The sequence below is a fragment of the Symphalangus syndactylus genome, chromosome 18 (genome assembly GCF_028878055.3).
Source record: "Symphalangus syndactylus isolate Jambi chromosome 18, NHGRI_mSymSyn1-v2.1_pri, whole genome shotgun sequence".
Taxonomy (NCBI): Eukaryota; Metazoa; Chordata; class Mammalia; order Primates; family Hylobatidae; genus Symphalangus; species Symphalangus syndactylus.
The window spans coordinates 70,245,864-70,266,742 of record NC_072440.2 but is presented as its reverse complement, the minus strand read 5'-3'; the positions used below and the strand labels follow the sequence as shown (position 1 = coordinate 70,266,742).

At 44.0% G+C, this 20,879-nt stretch overlaps 2 long non-coding RNA genes across 8 annotated transcripts in view; one reads left to right on the top strand and one right to left on the bottom strand.

Moving 5' to 3' along the window:
• Positions 1-454: 454 nt before the first annotated feature.
• LOC129468647 (uncharacterized) lies at positions 455-19,635 on the bottom strand. Of its 4 annotated transcripts, none has more exons than XR_010117189.1 (4): positions 16,637-19,190; positions 16,351-16,523; positions 3,176-3,248; positions 455-1,281 (listed from the first exon to the last, which is right to left on the bottom strand). It is a non-coding gene; the product is annotated as an uncharacterized lncRNA (long non-coding RNA). The 4 variants fall into 4 exon arrangements; XR_010117190.1 differs by having other exon boundaries at positions 456-1,278; XR_008652739.2 differs by lacking the exons at positions 455-1,281; positions 3,176-3,248 and adding an exon at positions 19,432-19,635 and having other exon boundaries at positions 11,384-16,523; positions 16,637-16,808.
• A 133-nt stretch (positions 19,636-19,768) lies between these two features.
• Positions 19,769-20,879, top strand: part of LOC129468645 (uncharacterized) — a 62,048-nt gene continuing 60,937 nt past the window's right edge. For all 4 annotated transcript variants that reach the window (XR_010117179.1, XR_010117181.1, XR_010117180.1 and 1 more), the window contains exon 1: positions 19,769-19,976. This is a non-coding gene — a long non-coding RNA (uncharacterized lncRNA). The remainder of the gene's footprint in view (positions 19,977-20,879) is intronic.

Sequence of the window (20,879 nt, the reverse complement as noted above, 5' to 3'; positions counted from 1 at the left end):
CAGATAATGTTGTGAGCTATCCAGAAAAGAGATTAATTATCCCCATTTTATAGATGAGAAAAGTAAAGCTTAGAAGGTTAAAATGGCTTGCCCAGGATTACAGTGAATTAGTGGCAGAGCGGGAGGTTTAAGTCTCACACTCCTGGTGCCCATTTCTCTCTGTGTTCTTTTCAACTTCTCTCCAACTTTCGGCTTCAGTTTGTTTAACAGTCAACCCGTTGCAAAGAACGCTGGCTCTGTGAATGGTTTAAATAACACAGACATTCCCCATAGATGTTACTCATCCCATGCCTGAGAATCTCTTCTGTTGTCCTCCAGATGTGCAAAACCACATCTGAAAGATTGAAGGAGCTATATATACATCTCTAGGTAGACCAATTCTTTTTTTTTTTTTTTTTTTTTTTTGAGACGGAGTCTCGCTCTGTCGCCCAGGCTAGGTAGACCAATTCTGCAGGAAGAATTACAGCTGATAAATTCTTGGCTTGTCTTGCTGACAGTTCCCTGCTCGGCTGGCAGAGGAAGCAGCAAGAACTGCCATTCCGGACTTGATTTAGATCAATAAGGGACAACTGACTGGTTGTCTGGAAATGACGAGGAAATGAAAGAAACAGGTCAGCATGGAATCTGCAGGGGGTGAAGGGAGGAAGCCCCAGGCACTAAACTTTGATAATGCGGCTGTCAAATGGGAAGTGAAATATGAACTTGATCCCGGGAACTGACTCTTCAAAAAAGCAAAACACCTCAAGTTGGATAACAGGACCCTCAAAATGAGTCTGACAATATGATTTAAAACATTCCTAGCCAGAGATAAAAGAAGATAGTTTCAGAAATTAATGTGGCTGCACAGATAGAACCTATGTTTTAGGTAGGGTCCTTTTGGGTGCAAGTAACAAATTCACTTTGAGTTAACTTAAAAAATCAAACAAAGAGGAATGCATTTAAAGGTTTCTGGGACAAATTAAAAAACCCAAGGGCAGCTAAGCCTGTGTAGCTTGCTGTGAATCTCAAGCAACAAACTCAGATATACGAGAATATTGCATGGCTTTCTTTTATTAAAATCAACTTACATCTGGGTTTGATGCTCTCATTTTGCCAGGCTGGAGGGACACAAAATTTTGATTGTTTTGGAGACGTCCTCACCCAACTTCATCCAAGAGGACACCGGAGAGCAGAGGAAGCCTCTCCAGCATTTGGTCAGCAGTCCAGAGTGTCCACACGTTGTTCCATTTTTCCTGCTGTTTTAGTCTGCATTTCAGATCTAGCAGCTCTACTACTTTCCTGCTATATGAGAAAGGATTCTATATTACCGAATGTGACAGTTAAAAACAAAATACCAATGACTCAACTAAGATACAAGTTTACTTCCCAGGCCAGGCACGGTGGCTCACGCCTGTAATCCCAGCACTTTGAGAGGCCGAGGCGGGTGGATCACTTGAGGTCAGGAGTTCGAGACCAGCCTGACCAACATGGTGAAATCCCATCTCTACTGAAAATACAAAAATTAGCCAGGCATGGTGGCAGACGCCTGTAATCCCAGTTACTAGGGAGGCTGAGGCAGGAGAATTGCTTGAACCTGGGGGATGGAGGTTGCAGTGAGCCAAGATCTCGCCGCTGCACTCCGGCCTGGGTGACGGAGTGAGACTCCGTCTCAAAAAAAAAAAAAAAAAATTCTACAGGTAGACCATGCAGGGCTGGGACAGTTACTGCAGATTATTAGATATGAGCTCCTTTTATGTTACCACCTCCAGCCTCAGAATTCTGCTTCAAGGTCCAAGATAGTTTAAGGACCTTGAACTACAGACCAAGTAGAGAAAGAGAAGAAGAACGATACTATCAATAAACCTAGTAAGTGCTATGAACCAGAGACTGTCCTAAGTGCTTTACATATTTCATTACTTCTTCTAGCAACCCAGTGAGGCAGGTTCTATTATTGTCCCATTTAAGAATTGGAAATTGAACCACAGTGAGGTTGGGTGACTTGCTCAAGGTCACACAGCTTGTAAGTATCGGACCTGGAATTTAAACCCAGTCATTCTGGCTCTGGAGTCTATAGCCTTAGCTATCCCTCCTTTGAAAGGAGATGTCCCCACAGTGATATGTAGCATATTTGCTTAGCTCGGAGAAACTGTATATAAAATGGACAATGGCCAGACCATATCTGACAATGGAACTCTGACCCACCACCTCTGTAGCAACCAACCAAACCACAACCTCATCGACAGTGGGCCTAGTATTGTCAGAGCTTGGTCAAAGACCGCCAGCTGTCCTAGTTTTTGTCCCCTGCTTCCAACACAGGCCCAACGAGGGAAATCCAAACATGCTCCCCAGTCCAGTCACACACCATGTCCTATTTCTAGTTGGCCCACCTCCAGCTTTCCCAGGCCAAAAACCTTCAATCAGAGCACTCCTAAAGCCTTGCCCTTTTTTTTCATAAGCTTTCCCACTCTTCGGCCTGCCTTTGAGTCCCTGCCAAATGCACGTGGTGGTGGCTGCTTTCATTGCTGTAGCAAGCTCTGAAGAAACAGCCTGTTTGCTCCCACTTTGGGTAGCTTTCACTTATTCCCACACATCTCATTGGCTAGAACTTGGTGACATAACCAAACCTTGCTAAAAGGAGGCTGGGAAGTGTAGTCTTTTACATAGGTGGCCAGCTAAAGATTTGGCGTTCTTTTACTAAAAAAAACGAAGAAGGAAAGAATGAAAATTGGGAAGAAGCTATCAGTGTTGGTCATACCCACCATCCCCTGGGCATAGGGACCTTTGGCAAAGCATGCCAGCCAGGCCCTGCTTTCTCAGCCTCAGGAGGCAGCCTTCCCCGCCGAGGTGCAGCCCCGTCCTCAGACACTGCTGCACGAGGTGCTGCTCTTTCTGCAAAGGAGTCTCACTCTGTCGCCCAGGCTGGAGTGCAATGGCGCAATCTTGGCTCACTGCAACCTCCGCCTTGATTCTCCTGCCTCAGCCTCCCGAGTAGCTAAGATTACAGGCGACTGCCACCACACCCAGCTAATGTTTGTATTTTTAGTAGAGACAGGGTTTCACCATGTTGGCCAGGCTGGTCTCAAACTCCTGACCTTAAGTGATCCGCCCACCTGGGCCTCCCAAAGGGCTGGAATTACAGGCATGAGCCATGTAATCTCTGTTCTTCACCTAGTCTATTTCCTCCCAACATACTTACGGTCTCAGAGGCTTTCCTCCATCTTCTTTCACCCTCTGAGACACGTAGTACTATTCTTTAATTAGTTTAGGGCCTGGGGGAAAAACAAGGGTAATAAAAATGACTTGCACTTATTAGTTCCCTTATGATATGATTATAATTGTTCTAAGAACTTTATGTTTTTAATCAATTTAATTGTCACAACAATCCTACAGGCAGGATAATAGGCAGCATTATTCTTATTTTATCTACGAGCAAACAGAGTGGCTAAGTAGCTTTCTCAGGGTCTCATAGCCTGGCTCGCTGTCTCCACTTGACATGTCTGTTCATTCTCCTTTCAACAATTCATTTTGTATAATCCAGTTACATTCCGCTTCACACCTTCTGAGCCCATAATCTCCCCATACTTTTTTTTTTTTTTTTTTTGAGACCTAGTCTCGCTCTGTCGCCCAGGCTGGAGTGCAGTGGCGCGATCTCGGCTCACTGCAAGCTCCGCCTCCCGGGTTCACGCCATTCTCCTGCCTCAGCGTCCCAAGTAGCTGAGACTACAGGCGCCCGTCACTACGCCTGGCTAATTTTTTGTATTTTTAGTAGAGACGGGGTTTCACTGCGTTAGCCAGGATGGTCTCAATCTCCTGACCTCGTGATCTGCCCGCCTCGGCCTCCCAAAGTGCTGGGATTACAGGCGTGAATCACCGCGCCCAGCCTATAATCTCCCCATTCTAATGACCAGCCCAGACTAAAAATGCCAATTCAGTCTCAGCTCCAAATTGCTGGGAGAAAGAGTCTGATTCCCCATGTTTGTCTACCAAACTTTGGTCAAAGAGCATGATGATGTTACACAAACCCTAAATCTAGCAGTGGGCTCTCAGAAAAAGGGAGTGACCCCAAAGAGTGTCTCCTAAACTCTGTTCTTTAAGCATTTGTAAAGAATACGATGGGATCCATAGCCCAAAAGAAAAACCAACAAAGAATTACATGAACCCAAAAGAATGTTGCTTGGAAGAGCAGAGGCTGACAAAGTTGTAAATAACACCACCAACAAACAAAGGAAGGTACATGTCTTTGGGCAAATGTTAGAATGTTAAAACTTAAAAGGCAGAAAAATAAATGACTCAATTCCTACTTTGCTTTACTGCCAAAGGGAACAATTCCTAACTATAAATGATAGAAAAGCTATCTTTAAGAGGACACTTCCCTAAAGATAGAAGATAATAATAAGAGAACGTTTAATATGCTTTAAATGAATTCAAATTCCCGGGACCAGAATAATTATATCTCAGGGCACAGAATGTATTAATAAAATGCATGCATATTGATGAAGTCAACATTACTACTCATTAAGAAAGGATGGAGAAGGAGAGTTAGGCTGGAAGACTAGAGTAAGGTAAATATGGATTTGTTTTACCAACAAGGAAAAAAGGAGGGCTTCTAGATATATATTAATGAGTTTGAAATGGGGGGGGGGAATGAAGGAATTATCATTAAAAAGATGGCTTATAAGTATTTATAACTTAAAAATAATTATTAGGAGTTAGCAAAGGTTTATTTGATTAATTAACTCATTCATGAAACATTTGTTGAGTACGCAGTATATCCCAGATATAGAGGTAATAAAAAATTTATAAGATTTAGCTTTGCCATCCATCTAGTAGCCTTTACTAACAAAAGGTCAGGACAAACGTAGTGTCACTTTCTTTTCTGTTGCTTTTGCCAGCTAAGTAGAACATTGAGTTGCAGTTAGACTTCAGCAAGCTCTGTGAGATGGACTCTAATAGCTTATGGACCAGACGGAGATATATGGACTGTCTGGTAGTTGTTAAATGTTCACTCAACGGGGTAGATCACCATAGACAGAGGTTATTGTCTAATTGTCAGTCTTAACACAGTTTTCACTTCTTTATGAGCCAGGCATATTGTTCCCCAAACAATGAGAAAGATTGAGCTGAAAGACTGTGCAAATTCCCATCACCAAAGTTGGACAGCTGTGGCAGAAACTGATCTGGCAATAGAGGCTTGCAATGGGGTTTGAAAGAAGCTAAATAATAGCACCTCTTTTTCCAACTTAATTTACCAAAGGGTGAGCGATATAAAAATAACAAGCAAAGGGAAAACCAAAATGCCACGTTTATTACCAAGAGTTGCTATTGATAAGTGTAACACATCTTCAGGCCAGGAGAATCTTTAGTACTAGAATTAAGCATATATATCCACCATGTCACAGGAAGTGTTGAATCATGTCCAGATTGCCCATGTGACAACAGACCCTAGTTCATGTTTGGCGTGATCCCAAGAAAAAAACAGAGCAGGAAGTCACTGGCTGATGCATACCCAATTTCTTCTCCAAAAAATCACAAATCAGATAAACAAAAATAGTTAAGTACAGGTGTGTTTCACTAGTTGAGCTCCCTCCACAGAGAAAGAGCCATCAGGAGTAAAGAAGAGGTACGTCTTTCTTAACAATGAGCTCCAGAATGGACACATGGGTGTTCCACATCCAAAAGAACACAGTAGTCTATCTTACTGCCAAAGTTGGAAGCGGTTGGCTCTAGGATATCAAATAAGGCCAGTAGTGTAGGGTGTCAAGGGCCCAGGTATTGAGCACAGTAAGAGATAAGATTGACTACCAAACATTTGAGGAATAAATTGTACCAATTCCCTATAATCTCTTTCAGAGGATAGAAACAGAGGGAATACCTTCTACATCATTCTATGAGGCAAGCCTGACCCTAATACCAAAACCAGAAAAAGCCATTACAAGAAAAGAAAACTACAGACCAATATCTCCCATGAACATAAATGCAAAAATCCTGAACAAAATATTGGCAAATCAAATTCACCAACACATAAAAAGAATTGTACACCATCAAGTAAGATTTATCCCAGCTGTACAAGGCTGATTCAACATTTGAAATCAATTAATATAATCCATTACATCAATAAGCCAGGGAAGAAAAATTACATGATCATATAAGTAGATGAATAACAGGCATTTGACAGAATCCAAAAGTCAATCATGTTTAAAAGTCTCGTAAAGTATGAATAGAGATGAATTTCCTCAACTTGATGAAGAATACAAAAAACCTACAGCTAATATCACATATAGTGATGAGAAATTTAAAGCTCTTTCACTAAAATCAGGAAGGATATCTCCTGTACTACTTTTCAGCAGCATACTGGCATTACTAGTGAATGTAATAAGACAAGAAATAAAATTGTTTTTGTTCACAGATGACATGATTGTCTGTGTAGAAAATCCAAAAGAACTGACAAAAAACTCATGGAACTAATAAGCAATTAGAGCAAGGTTGCAGGATGCCAGGTTAATGTATAAACATCAATTGCTTTCTTGCATATCAGCAATGAACAAGTGGGATTTTAAATTAAAAACACAAGACTATTCACATTAACACCTTTAAAATGAAATAGGTAAAAATCTAACAAAATAATGCATAAGGTCTATATAAGGGCAACTATAATGATGAATGACATCAAAGAACTAAATAAATGGAGAGATATGTACATGAATAGGAAGACAATGTTATCAAGATATCAGACCTTCCTAACTTTATCTGTAGGTTCAATGCAGTTCAAATTCAAATCCCAGCAAGTTTATTATGTGAATATTGGCAAACTGATTCTAAAGTTTATATGAGGAGCAAAAGACCCAGAATAGCCAACATGATATTGAAAGAGAAAAATGAAGTTGGAAGACTGACGCTATCTGACTTGAAGGACTTATCATAAAGTGATAGTAATCAAGACACTGTGGAATTGGTGAAAGAACGACTATATCAGTGGAACAGAATAGAAAGCCCAGAAATAAACCCACATAAATATAGTCAGCTGATCTTTGACAAAGGAGCAAATACAATACAACAGAGCAAAAATAGTCTTTTCAATAAACATTACTGAAACAACTGGACATCCACATGCAAAAAATACATCTAGACTTATACCCTTCACAAAAATTAACTCAAAGTGGATCATAGACCTAAATGTAAAACCCATAACTATGGAACTCCCAGAAGATAACATAGGAGAAAACCTAGATGATTTTGGGTATAGTAATGACTTTTAGATACGACACCAAAGGCACGATCTGTGGAAGAAATAACTAATAGGCTAGACTTCATTAAAATAGAAAACTTCTGCTCTGTGAAAGACAATATCAAGATAATGAGAAGACAAGCCACAGACTGGGAGAATATATTTGCAAAAGACACATCGGATAAGAAACAGCTAACCAAAGTATAAAAAGAACACTTAACACTCAGCAATAAGAAAAAAAGCAACCAGCTTAGTAAATGTGCCAAAGACCTTAATAGACATCTCACCAAAATATGCAGATGGTAAATAAACATATAAAAAGATGCTCTACATCATATGTCATCAGAGAAATGCAAATTAAAACAACAATGATATGCCACTACACAGCTATTAGAATGGCCAAAATCTGGAACATTGGCAAGGATGAGGTGCAATAGGAACTCTCATTTATTGCTGTTGGAATGCAAAATGGTACAGCTACTTTGATTTGACAGTTTGACAGCCTCTTATAAAACTAAACACACTCTTATCATATGATCCAGCAATTACACTCCTTGGTATTTACCCAAGGGAGGTGAAAACTTATGTCCACACGAAAACCTGCATGTGGGTGTTTATAACGGTTTTATTCAAAATTGCCAAAACTTGGAAGCAACCAAGATATCCTTCAGTAGGTAAATGGATACATAAACTGTGGTACATCCTGACAATGGGATATTATTCAGCTCTGAAAAGAAATGAGCTATTAAGCCATGAAAAGGCATGGAGGAGCCTTAAATGCACATTTTACTAAGTAAAAGATGCCAGTCTGAAAAGTCTATGCACTGTATGATTCCAACTGTATGGCATTCTGGAAAAGGCAAAACTGTGGAGATAGTAAAACGATCAGGGGTTGTCAGAGGTTGTGGAGGGAGACTTGGGAGTTGACTACACAGAGGAATTTTAGAGCAGTGGAAATACTCTATATGATACTATAACGGTGGACACATGTTATTATACATTTTTCCAGACCCACAGAATGGACCACACCAAGAGTGAACTCTAAACTATGCACTGTGGGTGATTATGACACGTTAATGTTGGTTCATCAATTGTAACCAACGGACCACTGTGGTGGGCTGTGCTGATAGAAAGTCTACACGTGGCCGGGCGTGTTGGCTCACGCCTCTAATCCCAGCACTTTGGGAAGCTGAGGTGGGTGGATTATGGTCAGGAGGTCAGGAGTTCAAGACCAGCCTGGCCAAGATGGTGAAACCATGTCTCTACTAAAAATACACAAAAAAATTAGCTAGATGTGGTGGCACGCACCTGTAGTCCCAACGACTCAGGAGGCTGAGGCAGGAAAATTGCTTGAACCTGGGAGGCAGAGGTTGCAGTGAGCCAAGATCGCACCACTGCACTTCAGCCTGGGTGACAGAGCAAGACTCCATCTCAAAAAAAAAAAAAAAAAAAAAAAAAAGTCTACAAGTGTTGGGGAAGGTGGCGTATGGAAACTCTCTGTATCTTTCTCTCTGAATTTCGCTGTGAACCTAAAACTGCTCTTAAAAAACAAAGACTTGAAAAAAGAAGAAATCAGATTGAGTCATGAGTCAAACCTCAGTTATGAGGTTCCGATCTTGGCAAAAGGAAACGGCAAGAATGAGTACTATTGTTAAATTTGTCAGGAGTCAAATTTATCTGTGATTCAGGGTAAATTCCCTGGTCCGGGGTTGCAGGCTTTCAGAAGAAAGAGAAACCTAGTCAGAATTTCTAGAATAGTGTTTCTCAGTTCCTCAGCATTTCCAGACCAGCTCACAGGCATCTGTTTCAGGCAAGGCACCAGTCAGGTTATCTATGTCTAGCTTGGTAATGAATAGCTTGAGACATATGTCCAGGCTCCACAATCAGTACACTGCCTTGTTTTTTATCCCATGAATATTGGAAGATTCCCATTCATACTTATAAGAATATTTAGATAATTATTGATATTCAAATGAAACACTGACGCAGAAAGAATAGATTTATCAGTGAAGATTATTGTCCATATTTCATTAGACATAAACACAGCACATGCAACGTTTTAGCTTTCAGCTAATCTTTCAACTTGAAAGATGAATATCAATCAATTATTTGGTTGAATGTGTCTCTGGAAAATATTTTTACGTGATCTGTGGCAGCATTTGGATGTGATTTTTCAAACATCATCTATAATATATCATTAGTTTCTTTCACTGACAAAGGAAGAAAATTATCAGCTATAATGACTGACAAATTTCTTCACAGCTTGGTCTTCTTAAGACATTCTAATATTGTGTCCTGAATATTATAAATTATACTCCTTTAGCTTTGAAATGATAGATTCACAGTTTATTCTAGATACTGACTACAATTTTGAAATGTATCAATCCATTCTAAGTAATTGAAGTAATTAAATCACAAAGAAATGTTTCCTTTTTATACCTAACTTTTTTTTAAAGAGAACATTTTGGTTTTTTTTGATGAACCACTGTGTGCCAGTATTTTAAAAGTAGAGTTTTATGTTCACTGACCTTTTCTTAACATATCACACTGAAAAGATACACACACACACACACATACTTGCTGCAATTCTCTCATGGTAAAAATTTTCAGTGTCTTTCAACCTTAGATCAAAATTGGGAGACATATTGTTGGCTACTGATTATTCTCTGTGAATACAATGCTAGAGAAAATTTATGTGTACTGTTGGCATAGATCCCAGCACATTTTGTGCTGTTCTTCTCATGGCTCACAAAATCACTTTAATTTTTTTAAAGGCTTTTCTTGTGCCACAGGCTTTCAGTGATAAAAAGTTGCTGACCACACTCTGTCACATATACATTACACATATTTGATAAATTGATTCATACTCTGCATATCAGTGGTTTAATCCAAATGTAAAGCAAAATATGTGCTGGAAATTCATGCTTAATAATTTCTCTTCAGTTTTTAAATTTTATTATTTATTTATTTTTTAGATGGCGTCTCGCTCTGGCACCCAAGCTGGAGTGCAGTGGTGCGATCTCGGCTCACTGCAACCTCCACCTCTTGGGTTCAATCTATTCTCTGGCCTCAACCTCCTGAGTAGCTGGGGTTACAGGTGCACACCACCATGCCTGGATAATTTTTGTATTTTTGGTGGAGACAGGGTTTTGCCACGTTGGCCAGACTGGTGTCGAACTCCTGGCCTCAGGTGATCCACCCCCCTCAGCCTCCCAAAGTGCTAGGATTAAAGGGATGAGCCACCGCACCTGGCCACTTTATAAAATCACTGACAGTACATAATATCCCAAAGTGTTACTTGATTAAGGAATTTGGCAAAATTTCCATAAAAGCTTTGACTAGTATGGTGGGGTTTTCAGCAATAGTGTGATTTGTACATGTTTTGAATGATGTCTCTGCAGTTTTGGACTCTTCTACACTTGAACATAAAATTCTCATATCACCCTAAAAAGCATTATTTGGTGGAAGGACTTGAGGAAAGAACTTTACTGGATTTCCAAAGAGGTTGCTATTTTATTTTAAAATGGTGCATTTCTATGGCTACAGCAGTATTCGCAAGATTTCAAGATTGACAGTTCCCTGAGCAGCAGAAGCCAATGAATTGCAAGTTCAATAAAACACATTTTCAGATACTTCATATTATCTTTTTATTGACACTTTTCATTTTTTTGGATGAATTCTATTTGTTTGTTTGTTTTTGTTTTTGAGATGGAGTCTCACTCTGTCACCCAGGCTGAAGTGCAGTGGCGCGATCTCGGCTCACCACAACCTCTGCCTCCCAGGTTCAAGTGATTCTCCTGCCTCAGCCTCCCAAGTAGCTGGGATTACAGGCACCTGCCACCACGCCCAGCTAATTTTTTTGTATTTTTAGTAGAGATGGGGTTTCACCATCTCAGCCAGGCTGGTCTTGAACTCCTGACCTCGTGATCCATCTGCCTTGGCCTTCCAAAGTGCTGGGATTACAGGCGTGAGCCACCACGCCTGGCCAGATGAATATTTTTTACTCTATATTGTAGGAATACTTTTCTACAATTTATACTTACAATATCATTACTATTTTCATTACTTTTATGTTTTAAATAACTAAGCCAATGGTACATTTTTTAAAGAACATTTTGGATCATAATATAGCGCAATATAGTAAAATGAAAAGTTAATAAAGAAAAGCAACCACACTAATTATATAAATGATGTAGAATTTTATAGGATGTCTTTGTGGTATGCATAAAACTTTTAAGAATGTAATGATTTTAAGAAACATTGAGATTTCTATAAACATTATAACTAATTCTAATTAATTTCAAATATATGAACAAAATTATTTCCTTGCTTTTATTTCTGACACTGCCAAACCACCTGCAAACCACTGACTATTTCACGTGGGGTGTATATTCTCGGCACACAGATGGAAATGATGAGGTAGGGGAAGAGGAGATCAGGACGTGGAATGGGATGTGCCATGCCAGGAGTGGATCAGCATGTCATCTTAGCTCCCTAGTCAGAGGCAGAAGAGAGACCTAAAGGCATAACTGGGCCACCAAATCACAGAGTCTGAGAGCAATACTTAACTATAAGCCTTGCCACTGGCCGGGCACCGTGGCTCATGCCTGTAATCCCAACACTTTGGGAGGCCGAAGCGGGCAGATCACCTGAGGTCAGGAGTTCGAGATCAGCCTGACCAACATGGAGAAACCCTGTCTCTACTAAAAATACAAAATTAGCTGGGTGTGGTGGCGCGCGCCTGTATTCCCAGCTATTTGGGAGGCTGAGGCAGGAGAATCGCTTGAACCTGGGAGGCAGAGGTTGTGGTGAGCCGAGATCACACCATTGCACTCCAGTCTGGGCAACAAGAGCAAAACTCAGTCTCAAAAAAAAAAAAAAAAAAAAAGCCCGTTGCTGATAAGGGATGGGAGAAGATAGTTGAATCTTGCTTCAGCTTAGATCTTCTCAGGAGCTTGAGAGGGGTGAAAGCTGACAGCGGCTCCAGATTCCTTAACCCAGAGTCAGCAGAAGCAAAGGAACTAAAGTAGGGCTATGATCTATTATCAGAACCCCAGATGTATTCACAGAAGGGAAGCTTAGCACACCCACTGGGTAAGATCTAATGGTGAATGACAAAAACAGGACTCCAGATTATCCCAGCAAACGAACACAAGAACAGAAAACCAAACACTGCATGTTCTCACTCATAAGTGGGAGTTGAACAATGAGATCACATAGACACAGGGAGGGGAACATCACACACCGGGGCCTGTCAGGGGGTTGGGGGCTAGGGGAGGGATAGGATTAGGAGAAATACTTAATGTAGGTGACGGGTTGATGGGTGCAGCAAACCACCATGGCATGTGTATACCTATGTAACAAACATGCACATTCTGCACATATATCCCAGAACTTAGAGTATAATTTAAAAAACATATTAAAAAAGATTATCCCAACAGACTAGAATGATGTGTCTAAATCAACTAAGTAAATTTGCATCGGATGAAAATGTGTGTGTGTAGGTTCTAAAAAATCAGTTTTGTAAGTGTAGATTGGAAGGAGACCCAAATGGACAGAGTTCTTATGAGAACAAAAGGGAGGATATTTGTAGCACCACAAATTCAATTGTGCCAGTTCAGTCTCTAGAGCATTAATGCAACTCTACATTAATGCAGGCTACGTTAATAATCATGTCCAGGCATAGATATGTGATAAAGTAATGATAATAATAATGGCTTATCATTTCACAATACGGTTTTAGCAAAACATTTTCTTCCTCTGTGTGTTTTTTCCTATTTCAGTTTGCATTATTTGGTCCAAAGTGTGGTAGTTCTTATTGTCACTTTTTAAAAGATGGTGGCACTTTAAGAGTTGTTTTCATGAGGTCATCATACAGAAATGAGATTAGATATGAGAAGCCAGCACAGAGCCTGGCACACAGTAGGAAGCTCAGTAAATGACAGTAGAATCTGAATGAGTTGAATCCATAGGGATAAATGGGAGTAGAGGATAACATTTACCTAAATCATTTTATCCAATTGAATCTTCCTGCTAACTCCATAAGCTTGGTTTCACATTCTCATCACCTAGCTAACTGCTCTATACCCTTAAGGACTTACTTTAGATGTCGCTTCTCAGGGCAAGTCTTCAAAGCTTTCCACCGCAATTCCCAAAGTTAGATGTTATATACAAAATGTTTATTTAGAAACAGAATGCTTGTTCCCCAGTGCTGCAAATAAATAGCACTCAAACGTAAATTTAATTCTCTCAGCAAGGCCATTTTTACTTTCTGCAGAAAGGGTGCTCATCGCAGATGGAACAATGGCGAGAGCACACCTGAACAAGGGAGGGAAGCAATTTTTATTCCTTATTCAGTTTGTCCTTGCTGCTGTGTCCTGTCTCCATTGGCTGGAGCCAGACCTCACAATTTAAACTAAAACCCGATTGGCTAACAGTTTAAAACTTTTCTAAATATGTAAAAGTAATGGAAAGACAAAGGAAAAGAGGAAGTTGCTTATGCCAAACAGGGAAGGGGCATAGGCTGCAAGCTGGAACGTGCCTGTGAACATATTTAACAGCTACATAGGATAGGGCTTAACAAAGAGTTACTAGCACAAAGGAAGGAGGCTTGAAGGAAGTTAGTCTTTAAAAGAAACTATTATTTCTGCTGGGCACAGTGGCTCAAACCTGTAATCCCAGCACTTTGGGAGGCTGAGGCGGGTGGATCAGGAGGTCAGGAGTTCGAGACAATCCTGGCTAACACAGTGAAACCCCGTCTCTACTAAAAATACAAAAAATTAGCCGGGCGTGGTGGCAGGCGCCTGTAGTCCCAGCTACTCGGGAGGCTGAGGCGGGAGAATGGCGTGAACCCAGGAGGCAGAGCTTGCAGTGAGCCAAGATTGCGCCACTGCACTCCAGCCTGGGTGACAGAGCAAGACTCCATCTCAAAAAAATAAAAAAATAAATATAAATAAAAAGAAACTGTTATTTCTAACACTTACGATTTATTCTTTAATAAGAAGGGAAGCTTTGAAGAGAAACTTTTTACTTTCTACATTAGATAACTCTGTTCCATGCCTCTGTTTAATTCTGTAACTTCCACCTCAGGGCACCTGTCTCAGTTTCGTGTTATGCTTGTTTCGTTATTATTACTCCCATTGGATTCCATGCTTTATGCAGGTGGCAACTATGTCTGTTTTTTTCCATGTTATTTCCCTAGTACCTTAGACAATGCTTGGTTAAAATAACAGTGCTTAATAAAGATTGTTTAAACGAATGAATGAATAAAATTGAGATTCAGCGTGTTTGAGACGTTAAAAATCTCATAGTCTGCAAGGAGTAGGTGCCCAGAACAACACTCAAATGGTTTGGGAACTATGTCCTGTGCATTTAGCTTAGGAAAGACCTAAATTTCTTCAAAGCCTTGAAAGTCTGTCATGTAGAAGAAGGAGTCGACTTATTCTATATTACTTCAGTCAACAAGTCTGTATCTCATTACCTACAGAGCAGGGGATTTAAACTCCAAATAGAAATACTTTTTTAAAAAATTGAATGTTACTGTCTAACAATGGCATTTAGTCCATCTGCAGTTAGTCATCATTGGATGCTTTCGAGAAAAATCGAGTAACCACCTGTGAAAAATGCTGGGAAAAGATTTCTGAAGTTGGAGGAAGTAGGGAACCAACAACATAAAAAATTTTTAATTGTGATAAAATACACATAAAAACTTACCATCTTAACCATTTGTAAACGTACAGTTTAGTAGTACTAAGTATATTCACGTGTTGTGCAACAGTTCTCCAGAACATTTTCATCTTGCAAAACTGAAACCCTACACCCATTGAACAACTACTCCCTGTTTTAGTCCCTGGTACCCATCCTTCTTCTTGCTGTTTCTACAGACACTTCTTATAAGTGCTATCATATGGTATTTATCCTTTTGTGACTGGCTTATTTCACTTAGTATAGTGTTCTCGACACCCATCCATACTGTAGTGTGTGTCGGAATTTCCTTTTAGTACAGAAGGTTATTTCATTATATGTACACTGTATACCGCATTCTGTTTATCCATTAATCAGTAAACATTTAGATTGCTTCTGCCTTTCCAACTATTGTAAATAATACTGCTATTAACATGGGTGTACAAATATCTCTTTAAGACCCAGGCTGGGCGCAGTGGCTGACACCTGTAATCCCAGCACTTTGGGAGGCCAAGGCGGGTGGATTACTTGAGGTCATGAGTTTGAGACTAGCCTGCCCAACATGGTAAAACCCCATCTCTACTAACAACACAAAAATTAGCCGGGTGGTAGTGGTGCACACCTGTGTATCCCAGCTACTTGAGAGGCTGAGGAAGGAGAATCACTTGAGCCTGGGAGGTGGAGGTTGCAGTGAGCGAAGATCGCACCACTGCACTCCAGTCTAGGCAATAGAGTGAGATCCTGTCTCAAAAACAAACAAACAAACAAACAAAACAAAACAAACTGTGCTTTCAATTCTTTTGGATATATACCGAGAAGTAGAATTGCCAGATCATATGATAATTCTATTTTAAAAATTTTAAGAAATTACTATTCTGTTTTCCATAGTGGCTGCACCACTTTACATTCCCACAAACAGTGCACAAGGGTTCTAATTCCTCCACTCTTTGCCAATACTTGTTATTTTCATTGTTTTAAACAGTAACCACCCTAATGGGTGTGAGGAAACACATCATTGTGGTTTTGATTTACATTTTCATAATGATTAGTGCTGTTGAGCAACACCCAATGTAATCACAAGGGCTCTTATAAGTGGAAGAGAGGGGAGAAAAATAGTATGTGAGAGTGACGCAATGTGAGAAAAACTAGGTGGGCCTTGCCGACTTTGAAGATAAAAGAGGCCAAAAGCCAAGGAATGTGGGCAGCCTCTAAAAGCTGGAAAAGGCCAAAAATGAATTATCCCTAGAGCCTCCAGAAGGAAATGCAACTCTCCTGACTTTAATAACTAAGATTGATTTTGGACTTCTGGCCTCCAAAACTAAAAGGTAATAAGTTTGTATTGTTTTAAGCCACCAAGTTGTGGTCATTTGTTACAGCAGCAATAGGGAACTAATACTGTATAACATTGTTATCCTATTTTAGATATAAGTAAACTAAAGTTTTATGAGGTCAAATAAATTCACCAAGATCACACAGCTCATGAGTGATAGAGTTGGAATTCCAACGCTGTTCCATTCCATTTCAAAACCTAGGTGCTCTGCCACCTCCCTTAGTATGATCTGCTGCTTGGGGAGAATTTGATCTTCTACATAGCTAACAGAGTCTCTGAGGTTAGCTGAATTATGATGCCATAGACCTGCAAAATAGGAAATACAAGAGGTCTTCAAAAAGTTAATGAATTAATGAAAAATGTGTATTATATAAAATGCATGGGTTTCAATTTTTGCATCAAAATAAACTCATACTAACCTGTTATAACATGTCTGAACAGGATCTAGTTTGAGGCACTAGGAAAGATAAGATGGCCGGGTATGGTGGCTCACGCCTGGAATCTCAGCACTTTGGGAGGCTGAGGTAGGTGGATCAGCTGAGGTTGGGAGGTCGAGAGCAGCCTGGCCAACATGATGAAGCCCTGTCTCTACTAAAAATACAAAAAATTAGCCAGGCATGGTGGCAGGAGCCTGTAATCCCAACTACTTGGCAGGCTGAGGCCGGAGAATCACTTGAACCCAGGAGGTGGAGGTTGCAGTGAGCCGAGATTGCACCACCACACTCCAGCCTGGGCAACAAGAGTGAAACTCCATCTCAAAAATAAAAAAAAATTAAAAAAAAAAAGAAAGATAAGACATCAGTTTGAAAAGAGCTCCTATCAAAGCAACACGAATCCAACTAGAATGGAAGCAAGGACAAACGTCAAATTGATAGTAAAGCTTGGGTGGAAGAATGGTGAAATCATTCATGATTTCAAAAAGTTTATGGGGACAATGCCCAAAGAAATTAGCAGTTTACAGATTGGGACACCACAGTCTCTGGGAAGCCTAATTCAGCCAACTCCATCGGAGGCAAATCATGGTACCACAGGCTGTAGCCTCCAACATGTGGCATGTGGCTCCTCCTTCTCAGGGCACTGGGCACCTGGGCAGACAAAGCCAGAAAAGCCTAGAACAGGATGCAGAGTGGTAACATTAGAGCGCCACTTGTCATGCTGGCCACTGGGTGGCAGGGGCCGCTTTCAGTGAAGGTACTCACACCCACACTTCAAAGTCCAGCCTCTCCTTTTAGCGCAAGCTGGCCAGGAACTGGGGCCTGGAGTGGGGACTGCAGACACCACAGTGCCCGGGCTTCCCACTCCACAGGAACCGCTGCACCCAGCCTGGCTGCGCTCCTCGGGAAGCAGGAGCAGCAGAAACTCAACCCCAGCCAGCCCTCCCCACCCAAGTGCCAGTTCCCTTTCCTGATGCCTCCTTCACCCACAGGGCCCTGTAGCCTCGTGATGTCCACTACTGCGTGCCCGGGGGTCCCAGGCGGTTTCTGCAACACAGAGTAAGAGGAGGCGGGTCCAGGAAGCACCACGGGGCTGGGGCCCCTGCCACGCTCAGGAAACGCTGTGCGCCCGCCGCACTTGGGCAAAGAACAGAAGGAGGTGGCCAGGAAGAGGAGGACAGCTCCTCTCTTGGAGACCGCTGTCACTGACACCTCCACCGCCCGCCACCGGCAGTGCAGTCCCAGATGGCGCCCCTAACTCGTCCGTGCCTAGTACATGCAGCACCCAATGGCGCTGGCAGCCTGCCCCCTGCCACGGGCAGCGCGGCCCGGGATAACTCCCCAAAGCCGCTCTGTGCTGTGGGCGGTGCAGCCATGGATACCGCCCTCAACCAGCCCCCCGCCACAGGAAATGACTCCCGGGATAGCGCCCCAAATTAGCCCCCAGCCTCGGGCAGTGACGCCTGGAGTAGGTCACCCAACCCAACTCCTGCGCGGGCAGTGCAGCACCAGATAGCGCAACTAAAACGCCCCCCGCCACGGGCGGTGTAGCCCAGGATAGCGCCGCCAAGCCGGTACTCGCCACGGCAGTGTAGCGATAGGGCACCCAATCTGCCGCCCACCGCCTGCAGTGCAACCCCGGATAGCGCACCGAACTCACTCCCTGCCGGGCAGTGCAACCCCACATAGCATCCAACCCGCCTCCCCACCCAGCCACTGGCAGTCCGCCCCCGATAATGCCCCATACACGCTCCTGGCTGTGGTTAGTGCAGCCCATGGATAACGCCCCCAACCAGCCCCCAGCCATGGGGAGTGATGCCTCGGATAACACACCCAACAAGTTCCCCACCATGGGCACTGATGTCCCAGGTAGCGCCCCCAACCCGTGCCCCGCGGGGACCAGTGCAGCCATGGATAGCGCCCCCAACAAGCCCCTCCACTGTCCCCGCCGCTGCGGGAAATGACGCCCGGGATAACGCACTCAACCCTCCCCCGCCGTGAGCAATGCAACACACACTACTGCTCCTTACACGCCCCCCACTACAGGCGGTGTAGCCAACAATGGCGCCCCCATCTCCCCCTGGCCTCGGGCAGTGTAGATCCCGATAATGCATTCAACCCATCCCCCCTGCCCCTCACCCCCCACCGAGTCAACCACCGCCAGCAGTCCAACCCCAAATAGCGCACCCAACCCACTCCCTGCCAGGCAGCGCGGCCCCGCGATAGCACCCAACCCGCTCCTGGCTGTGGGCAGTGTAGCCCACAGATAGAGCCCCCAACCAGCCCCCAGCCAAGGGCAGTGACGCCTCGGATATCATAGCCAACAAGTTCCCCGCCATGGGCACTGATGTCCCAGATAGCGCCCCCAACCCGTAACCCCGCGCGACCAGTGCAGCCACGGATAGCGCCCCCAACAAGCCACCCCGCGGCTGCGGGAAATGACGCCCGATAAAGCACCCAACCTTCCCGCGCTGTAGACAGTGTAACACCCAATACTGCCCCTAACACGCCTCCCAGCACCGGGGTGTAGCCCACAATGGCGCCCTCAATCCGCCCCCCCTCCCACCTCAGGCAGTGCAGCTCCCGAACGTGCATCCAACCTGTCCCCCTCCCCGCCCGCTGCCGGGGGCAGTGCGCCCTGGATAGCTCATCTACCCTGCCACCTTTCTACACTCTGGCTGCGGTCGAGTCTCCCTCACCGCCACCAACGGCAGCGAGCCGAGCCATGCTGCTGCAGGCTTTCAAGCCTCCAGCGTGGGACAGGTGACTCCTCCTCTAACCTGGGCATGGAGCAGATGGGCTGGCAGACGCAGAAGTGCCTGGAATGGCAAGACCACCCCCCACACATACACAGACCGAGGTTATGCAAGTAAGGTTTCTGGACTACGTGTTCAGATTGGATGAGAGAAAAACCTCTAGGTCTACTCTAATTGTGCTTTATTTTCATGTTCTGACTGGATGAGAGCAAGTCTTAGGATAACCAATCAGAACATGATAACAAAGTCCAATCAGAGTAGGCCTAGAGGTTTCTCTCATCCGATCAGACCATGTAGTCCAGAAACTTCATTTGCATTAAACTCAGTATATAAAAGATGCCAAGAGGGGGCGGCTCGCCATTGCAGGCTCATCTGCGTCGGCCTCCGTACTGCTCTGTGCCGGGCCTAGAGGAGAAGGAGGAGGAGCCACTTGCCGCGCATGCCAGAGGCTAGAGTCATCTACTGCGCATGCTGGAGGTGGAGCCTACGGTGGCTCGCCTTGCTGCTGCGGTTGGTGGCCGCGAGAGAGACTACAGCGCAGCCAGAAGGGTGAAAAGATGGCAGAATAGGTTCGTTATCGCAGGCCGTACTGCCTGTGGCGTGGGGGGCGGGTTGGGGGCCCTATCCAGGGCGTCACTGCCCGTGTTGGGGGGCTGGTTGGGTGTGGTATCTCCGGCGTCACTGCCGGCTGAGGGGAGTGGGGTGGGGGCGCTATCCGGGGGGGCGCTGCCTATGGCTGGAGATGGCTTGGGGCGCTATCCCAAGCTGTAATTCCTGCGGCAGTGGGGAGTTTTGGGGGCACTATCTGGGGATGCACTACCCGCGGCCGGGTAGGGGTGGTGAGTTGGTAGAACTATCGGATGCTGCAATGCCCTAATGCCCTTGTTGGGGACAGGTTGTGGGGGGCTAGTGGGTGCAACACTGCTGGTGGCGAGGGTAGGTGCTGCTATCTGGTGCTACTCTGCCTGTGGTGGACAGGGGCGGGTGTGATATCCAGGGCATCATTGCCTGCACCTGGGAGGTGGTTGGGGGCACTATCCATGGCTGCACTGCCCACAGTGGGGAGCGGGTTGGGGGCACTATCTGGGGCTGCAATCCTGGTGGTGGGGGACGGGTTAGGGTTACTATAGGGTGCTACACTGCTGGCAGTGGGGAGAGGGGTGTTGAGGGCGCTCTCTGGGAGCTACACTGAGACAGGTAGCGGGGGGTTGTTGGGATTGGTACCAGGGCTGGACTGCCCATGGAGAGGGGGTGGAGGGGTTGGTTGGGGGCGCTATTGAGGGCCGGGTACACTGCCTGTGGTGAAGGGGTGGGTTGGGTGCTATCAGGGGTCTGTACTGCCTAGCAGGGAGCTGGTAGGTGTGCTATCTGGGGCTGCATTGGCTGCAGCAGGGGCAGGTTGAGTGCGCTATGGGGGCTACACTGCCCTGGGCAGGGGGTGGTTTAGGTGAGCTGTCTGTGGCTGCACTGCC